The sequence below is a fragment of the Glossina fuscipes genome, unplaced genomic scaffold (genome assembly GCF_014805625.2).
Source record: "Glossina fuscipes isolate IAEA_lab_2018 unplaced genomic scaffold, Yale_Gfus_2 60, whole genome shotgun sequence".
NCBI lineage: Eukaryota > Metazoa > Arthropoda > Insecta > Diptera > Glossinidae > Glossina > Glossina fuscipes.
The window spans coordinates 2,727,965-2,737,462 of record NW_023998432.1 but is presented as its reverse complement, the minus strand read 5'-3'; positions in this window follow the sequence as shown (position 1 = coordinate 2,737,462).

The following is a 9,498-nucleotide window of genomic DNA, read 5'->3' as shown; positions in this document are numbered from 1 at the left end:
CTTTTTTTTTTTTTTTTTTTTTTTTTTTTTTTTTCTTAATAAAATTTTCTATAAAACATTTTTGACATCAGTTTATATCAATTTCATTACACATATTGGAATCCATTAATAAGTGTAACACGGCTAATGATTAAAACCTGCATTTACTTAGGAAGAGCGTCCCAATCCCCAGGTAAAGTTTTCTTTCAAAAATTTGATTATATAATGTGGGCTTTCAAAACATGTATCAAAATCATCGAAATTTTCCAATGTGATTTTAAAAACTTAGTGAAACCTGGTCGCGAAAATTTTTAGATCTAGAGAATTCTAGTTAGTCGACAAAGTTGGGTCAATCGTCGCGAGCATTACCTCACACATATACAATATTGTCGTTTTTCCTATATTTTTTTTACATTATATCGATTCAGTTGCGTGAGATCGTCATCGGATGCATATATATATCTATTTCATACAATGTAATAAATTCAAAGCATATTGAAGCATCTTATATACCTCTTTCTTATTGATATAAAATATATGGCTCCGTATGCTTAGCATATTATTTGTGCTCGATAGGTCGATAGGATGAATTTTATCTGCAAATTGTACTTAAAAATATATTCATCACACATATAGCAAATAGCAAAATTGTCATCAATAAAGTTACGAAGGTCACAATCGTGAGCGCAATTCGAACCTTCCTCTTTCCAAAATGCCACATTGTTCTCTCTCTTCATTTGAAATGTTTTGTACTCATACATATTAATTGGCAACTGTTTATTGTTGGTTGTGGGTGTGTACGAGTTTGTGTGTCATAAAACATAATTGGGATTGGATGATTTTCTTAATGCACTTAAACTTCTGTCTTGAAAATTCGTTGTCAAATTTTCGCAATAAGTTTGTACATTTTTCTTATTTAATGTCAATTAGAAAAGATTTTTGTTTTTCTCTTTTTTTTGTGTATATTCAAGACTTCCGATTAAATATTTGATTAATTCTGATAAAAAATTTTGTAATATTTAATATTATAAAAAATGAAAAAAATTGTTTAAGAACTTATATAACACGCAAGAAAAAATTGTATGAACCTCTACTTTTATAAGGTTTCTAAGATTTTATAATATAATCTAAGCTTAGAAAAAAGAAAGAAAAGAACAAAACAAACAAATATTTACTAAATCAGGGATGAAAAGAAACAAACAAATGCCAATTTTATTAATAATAATAATAATATTCAAAATAATAAAAATTATAATTATATAAATAATAACGATAATTATAATTACATAATTATAAATATATATATTATATATATTATAATTATGATTATATAATTATAAATATAATTACATTATATAATTATAATTATTATAAGATGAATAATAATAATAATAATAATGGACAACATAAGGGAAAGTAATCATAACATAAAAAATTTTTTAATGAAACAAAACTCAGTGATTTTTCACCAGCGAAGTACAAATGCACATAAAAGAAATAAAACAAAATCAGATATGAACAAAGTTTTTGACTAAAAAAATTTTAAAATTTTGGAAAACGACATAACATATTTCTATATATGAACAAATAAACCGAAAAACACCTCAAAAGCAAAGCCGATGTTTCATTGTTATAAAAAAAATTTTAAAAAAATACCAATAATAAAAAACAATCTATCAATAACATTAAAAATAATACAAATAAAATTACAAAAAAAAAAAAACAAAAAAAAGAATAAGAAAAAAACAAATGTTGTAAATATAAAATAAAAGATTTTTAACATTTTTTATAGACGCTGTCTATATAAGTACGTGAACACATTTTTGATTTTATAAAAGCAAAAACAAAGAATCATATGTAAAATGATAAGAAAATAAAAATAAGAAACCACCAAGACGCTCAAAATTCAAAATTATAATAAATTTTATCAGAATGAAAGCCACAACAAAAAAGTGTTGAAATTTCATACAAATGTTTTTTGCACATATCTGTAAAATGTCTCAGGAATTTTATTCTCTATACATATGTACATACGTATGTGTGTGTGTGCATGTATGTACATATGTGTGTGAGTGTATGTATATATATATATATATATATATATACATATATATATATATATATTAACATACATATACATAATCACAACATACATACATATATACACATACATACATATATATATATATATATATATATATATATATATTTATAAAATTTTAAAAGAATTACTTAAAAAACTTTGAAGTGACTAAGTATAATAAAATAGTTATAAAAAAAACAAAAATAACAAGAATAAGTACATAAAAATATTTCAAACGTGTCAATATAGAATTATACCGCCAACCCAATAATGCCCTACAAATTTAGTTTATCAGAAAACAAAACAAGAAGAAAAGAATTAATTTTCTTATTACTATTATTATGTTCTTTTTTTTTGAAAAACGAATGAGTTCAACACTCTTTTGTTCACATCATGTATCGTTCACGCCCGCACCAGTGAAAATTAATAGAACTATCTCTCTCTCTCTCTCTCTCTCTCTCTCTCTCTCTCTCTCTCTCTCTCTCTTTCTCTCTCCCTCCCTCTCTCTCACAGACACACACACACACACAGAGTACTTTTTGGCAAACAAATAAAAACTAAGGTAAATGTCATTGTGTTGCGAAATCCGTATTACTCGGTCATACAATTTTGTGCAGAAGAAATAACATCACCCTTAAATGCAGAAAAGCTAAAAAACAAATTAGGTATTTTAAACAAGAAATCAGAGACCGCAGACAGCTTGATTTCAATCATGCAAAAGAGAATGCTACTTAACGGCTCCCGTTGACTTGAGTTTCGCCTATTAACAATAGAAAACCATTGGATCAAAAAAGTGCCTCATCGCTGCTCATCATCTCGTTATTTAGCAATTTCCATTAAAACAATTCATAAATGATAAATTGGCCATGCAAACCTTTTGGCCGGCAAACTAAAAAGCACACAAACTGTACCTATCGAATTCCATATTGTTGACGATTTACCTAATAATTTGGTTATTCCGTTTATAGCTTGGAAAAGATACGCATCAAAGATTCCTATTTTTAACTTTTCAACTTCAACTGTTTACTCTTGTATGGCTGACTGTACTAATTATTAAAGAGCATGAGCAGTTCGAATATCCATGCAATTTTATAATTTTCTTTATAATAAAAATAAAATAAAAACTAAGAAATTCATCCATATTTAAGACAGATATCTATGTGTGTGTATTCTTTATTATATTCAAAGCTCCACGCATCAAAGTAATTTCTAAACGAGCGATTATATATTCTCCCTCTCTCCTTTTTTGCTTCATATTCTTTTGTTACTTTTTAACATTCAGAGTTGAATTTCACTAAGCGAAGGAAATGAAGAGATAGTTGAGATGAAGTGTTTTTTTCACGTTTCTTACTTTCGATCTCTCTCTCTCTCTCTCTCTCTCTCTCTCTCTCTCTATCTATCTATCTATCTCTCATTCCCATTCTCTCCTTTCCTCTTTCGCATGCCAATAATGAGAAGTAAATTCAGAGAACAATTACTTCAGCAGTTGAATCTGCCTCTATATCCCTTATCATTTTTCAAGGTTTAAGGTATAACACGTTGTGGGTTCGCCATAACAAAGTTTTCACTTATTACATACTTTGTCTTTATGAAAAACAAAGATTAACAAAGATCAAATGAAAATATAAATATACCATAATAACGCGTTACATTTTATAATTTTATGAACGTATTCTCAATAATTTAAAAGTCAAGCTGGGTTTCTTTTATCGCTTTTGTAAAAGATATCTTTTGATCATTTATTCGTTTATCAGGCGGCTTAAGATTTATTTACCACATTTCGATTTTTATTAATAATTATTATTAATTACTATTATTATTATTATTCTTCATTGTTTTTGTTTTTTTGTTTTTTTTTTTTTAAATTAATATTAAATTTTAAAATACCTCATAAACATTTACCTCCTAAAACGGTCTCTTATACATTTTAGTTTTTAATGCAATACATTTATTTTTATACCCAACACTAAAAGTAGTTGAACTAAGCTTGTCAATCCGTTTGTCTCTTGGGGGAAGGAATGGAGTGCGGGGATGTGTATGCGCGTGTATACGTGTGATGAGAAGAGTTGTGCTATATTTTGAAGAAAACTTTTCAACCAGCCTCAATCATTTTACATTGTTAAAGATCAATAATTCTCCTGGAGGAAACGATCTTCTTTCCTAGCATAGATATATGCATATAAAGTCAATCTTTAGGACTTGCCCTATAAGTGAGCTTAATCTTTTAATTTCACTAATAAAAATTACCCGTTCGCACCGAGACGTTTTAACAATAGTTAAGAAATATCAAAATATTGAGATAAGTTAAAAATTGCATTACAATTTTCATTAATATTCTTAACTAACCGTCCATAACAAACAATCTAAAACTGTTACCCCGTAAACTATCTGAAAGAAATTCTTCACGGGAATATGATTTCCATTGATTTGTAAGCCAATTGGCAAATTGGGCGAGGGATTTTTGGCAACGCTTTTAAAGGTGCAGGGTTTACGAAATTCGTCTTAAGACGAATGTAGCTTCTTTTTTTTATTTGTTTATAAAGAAGAAAACAAAAATAAAATAAAATAAAAAGGAAAAAATACAAAAGCAAAACATTTTCATAAGAAAACGTAAAAAATTCTTTTGTAATGGTGGAAACAACATATATAAAGAAGATGAAGTTGAAAAAGAAGAAGAAAATAAAAAACCTCTACAAACTGTGATCTTTATTTTTCAAATAATTTTTAACGAAATTTACGTTTGGCTGTTATCTAATATTTTAAGAATTTTCAAAACACTTACGCGAAATCCAAAACCATTTTGTATTATTAGTTTAAATCCCTCCCTCTTCCCCTTCCTCACTATCTTTTTTCAGTTTCTATTCAAAATTTCATGTTTGGCCTAATAATGATAATAATGATAATAATAATAATAAATCAAAAAAAAAAAAAAACAAACAAAGAGAAATGAAAAAGTTTTCTTTTAATCATATGCGAAAAATAAAAAACTTTTATGTATGAATTTTCATTTTATAATGAGATCAGTTTAATCTTTTAGCGAAAACCGTAACCTCTGAAAACTATTGCTGGCAATTGAGAAAAGCAAAAATTTCAATTTAATTATTTTAATTTTTATAGTGGACCACGTGAATAACACCTTAGTTTATTGAACTTGCCCAAAACAATAAGAATAATAACAACAACAGCAATAAGAACAAGAATAAAATTCATTATAAGCAAACACTCCCTAAGATATAAAATTTTAAAGCACAAATTTCGTGCATTTTTTGTGTCGTATATCAATCAATTAACTTAAGCATACGTTTCATGAGAAAAAAAAATCTTAATGTTTTTTTCGCTTTTCTTATTTTTTTTTTTTTTTTTTTTTTAATTTTTTAAAAAAAGAGTATTTGCAAAAAAAACGAAAATTTTTTTTCAAATTATATAACGATTAGTTGTTAAATACAAAAATTATATTAAAAGCTAAGCATATCATACATTTATAATAAAATGAAAAAAAAAACTAATGAAAAACTAAACAAAATTCATGATTAAAACTTATTCAGTAGGTAATTAAAAGAAATTGAATATATATATATATATAAGTATATGACTACTAGTACGTATATACATATATATATGTGTATATATATATCAGGAAAATATATATATTATCAAGAAAAACAACTTTTTAGTCAAAATTATTACAAAATTTTTCAAAAATGCAAAAACACATATAAATAACTAAATACAATAAATTATTTATTATATTCATCTATAATTTCGGAGTCAGCTTTGGTTTAAATAAAATCTGTGATTTTTAACAAAAAACAAAGGAAAAATATTTTAATTTAAATTTTTAATTAATGAAGAAATCTCGGATAACATGTTTTCCATTTTAAATTTAATTATCGATTAAAAATAAATTTATTGACAACTCTCAAAAAATTAACAACAACACTGGCAAAGTTCAAAATGTAAAGTATACCAAGTTTTATTGTTAACAATTTTCTCTTAACTTAAAAGCAAAAGAAAAAAACATATGTAAACAGCTTGCAGTTTAAATAATGTTCGAATTTATATATAAAACTGAAAACGAGAAATTATATATATATATATATATATATATATATATAAGTCAACAATCTTAAACAATCAACTTATCTACGGTTTCGCAAGGATAATAAATGAGCAAAACAAAAGTTCCATCAAAACGTCAAAATCTTTTGCGCTCATTTCGATTACTGAACTCAACGCATTGAAGAGCTAAACGAGATTTTCCTTCTTATTCATGGAGTAGTTTTCTAATCTTATCGTTTTTGTCTTTATTACATGAATCTAAAAAAAAGAAGCCAAAATTCATGTCCAAACTTAAGTCAAGTCATCTACATGAGCAATTGCGTGTTTTTACTGTTAAAATTACAATTCATTACGTTCAATATACGATACAATAAATCTGCATATGGATCTTGATCATTATAAGTTCTTCCTCGAATTTAAACTCTCATCTTTCATTTGTATACGATACGATTGTCTTTCAGTTTGCCAGGGTAGCACTCATTGCAAATGAAATGAAGAACTCATTGCAAAATCTATTAGCTTAAGCAAAAACATAGCAAAAACAAGCGCTTTCAACGACAAAATCTTTAACCTGATATAACTATATAAATAAGATACGAAATTTTTTATTTGAGACTTCCGCTTATCATCGTCTTTTCTTTTATATCAAAAACATGAACACTTACAGGAATTAGTGTTGGTTTGCATTTCTTAAATCTCGTTATACCTTGCATCACTTACGGTACGATCGTGTATTAAGATATATCCATCTTAGATTATATAACTTAAAATCACTTTTAGAATCGATGTAAGCTTGTCTTTTCATGTGTCCGTCTGTGCGTCTGTCCATCTTGTTTTCTTGTGTTGAATTTGTTACATTAACAGGCTATTGGAACTGATTTCGATCGGATCAATTTTGCGATCAATTTCCATATAATGCCTTCTTTTCAAAAATCATTATATGAATAACTGGAATAAGAGACGTGATGTATTTGCTTTTGGCCCAAGGACGAACGCTATTGAAATTAGTTCGGATCGGACAATTGTTTGACTGCTTTCCAAATAAAACCTCATTTTGAAAAATCTTATTAGACAAAAGTCAATGACGAAAGATACTGAAATTCGTTCGGACCCAATCACTTTTTCGACCACTTTCCACATCACGCCTTCTTTCCTAAGGTATTTAATGGAGGGCAGTGTTACACTAGTTTTTTTACTTGTTTTAACTTTGAAATGTGGCTGTGAAACGCTGTTCCAACCAACAAGCTCAGTCTATGTTTGTGTTTCAATCTAAAATTCTGCAACCTACTCAATAACAATTTCGTATACGCAAATAATCTCAAGGACAGGTCTAATTACTTCAATTCGTAAGGTCTCGTTGATGTAAATATAAATATCATATAAAATTTATATGATTTGCAAAGGGCATATTTCTGGTATCCTGTGGAAATCAGATCTTTTCAAAATAGCATTCGGTAGTTAGTGAAATATTCGAAAAATATTACGTATGAAATGAAGTAAAACGAATACGCAACCATGTAAGGATTGAAAGGTAGCCCACAGGTATTAAGATCGCTTTCGTAAACGAAATATGTACGCAGTTTTTTTTAAAATAATTTTACACTCAGTCGTTTTCATTTTCGAGCTAATTGAGTCTACAAAAACTTGTACTTACATATATTTCAATTGTTAACAACAAACGCATACATTCGCTTTTACTGTTTTCTGCACACCATCCCCCATCGCTTTCTCACACCATACGCGCACCACCTATAATTAAACATTATTTAGTGTATAAGAGAGGAGAGGTAAGAGATAAAGAGAAAAAAGAAAAAGAAGAAGAATAAATGTGAAAATCTCTATAAAATATTAAAAGAAATGCATTTTACTGTTAAGTAGAAATAAAAATTCATGTTAGAAAAAGACCGAATATTTTTTATTTAACTCATTCAACTACATATATACAGAGAAAATAAAACAAAAAAATTAATATTAAGCAACAACAAATATTAATAATGGTTTCATTAGTCACATATCATTTGAAACAAATAAAACATATTCATCATTTTGGGGAGGGCTTCACTATTCCACTTTTGCTTAGTTTGATTCTAATCCCTCGGCTTGTATTCAAAGCATACATTTTTTCACATCTTACATATATGTAGAATTTGCTCGAGAATTCAAGCGCGGTAAGCAGAGCATAAAGAGGAATTTAAAAAAATAGAGAAGAAAATAATCAAAATAGAATTAAAATAGGGAATTCAACAGGTTGTACGATAACAAATGTCAATCCAAACCAAATCGATCACGGACATCGCTAACAACATCAAGCTCCAACCTGTAATTCTGCCAAGCTGTAAAATGTAATGTGTATCTTATAATAAAAAACATTTTGCTCCTATCTCCCTCGCTCCCACGTGTTTTTTTTTTCAATTATACTGCAGAACAATCACATATGTTGATAAACATTTTCAAACAAATAGATAGCATTGTCCGTTATGTACAGGAGGGTATGGTTAACGAACGCCAGGAAGAGAAAAACGGAAAGAGCAGAGTGTTGTGGTAGATTTGCATTTAAATAGAATCCATTCGAAGAGTACCCGTACAGCTCTCAAATAAGTATATTTTCAATCAGCTTTATTCTTTAACGAATTAAATTTTTATACGTAATAACTTGAGATTGGCCAAGTAATGTATCCACATCTGTTTTTTAGAGCAATCTCTCCCTTCATTTGTTAAGAAAAGGTTGTTGAGACTACGGTATACAGACGGACTTTGAAATTTTTCTGATTTTGTAAATCTTCCCTTTTGATTTAGCTATTACAGTAAGAAATTATAAAACCAAAAATATATTGGTAGTATTCTGCTTTTTCACGATTTACTTGCCCTTTATACAAAGAACAAAGGTGAAACAAAAAATCAAATCCCGGTACACGGACGGTAAACTCTTTCATGCGACATCTACATATGGACACATGCACTCCATCTCATCTCACGCTACAAAACTCAATTTGCGATATATCATCTCAAAAGCATTGGGAAAATGAAGAAAACCCCAAAATATATGACGTCAAAAGTCGAGAAAATAAAATAAGAAAATAATTGAAACTTGGGAAAGAGTAGTGCCGCAATTAATAATAACTACGCGGCAGAAACGCGACATATATATATATTAGTTTGGGGAAAAAGAAATCCATTATTTTTTCGGTAAATGGCTGCACTGATAGATTTCTCGTAAAGTATCGATCAAACAATTTCCGATACTGTACATTTACATACTGTACATTTCGCAGTAAAAAAATTCTTTTACTGTTTTTTGTTTGGTGCATTTAGTTGTGAGTTACAGCGTGCTAAAAATGGAAGTGAACAAAGAGAAAATTCGGTACATTTTACAGTTT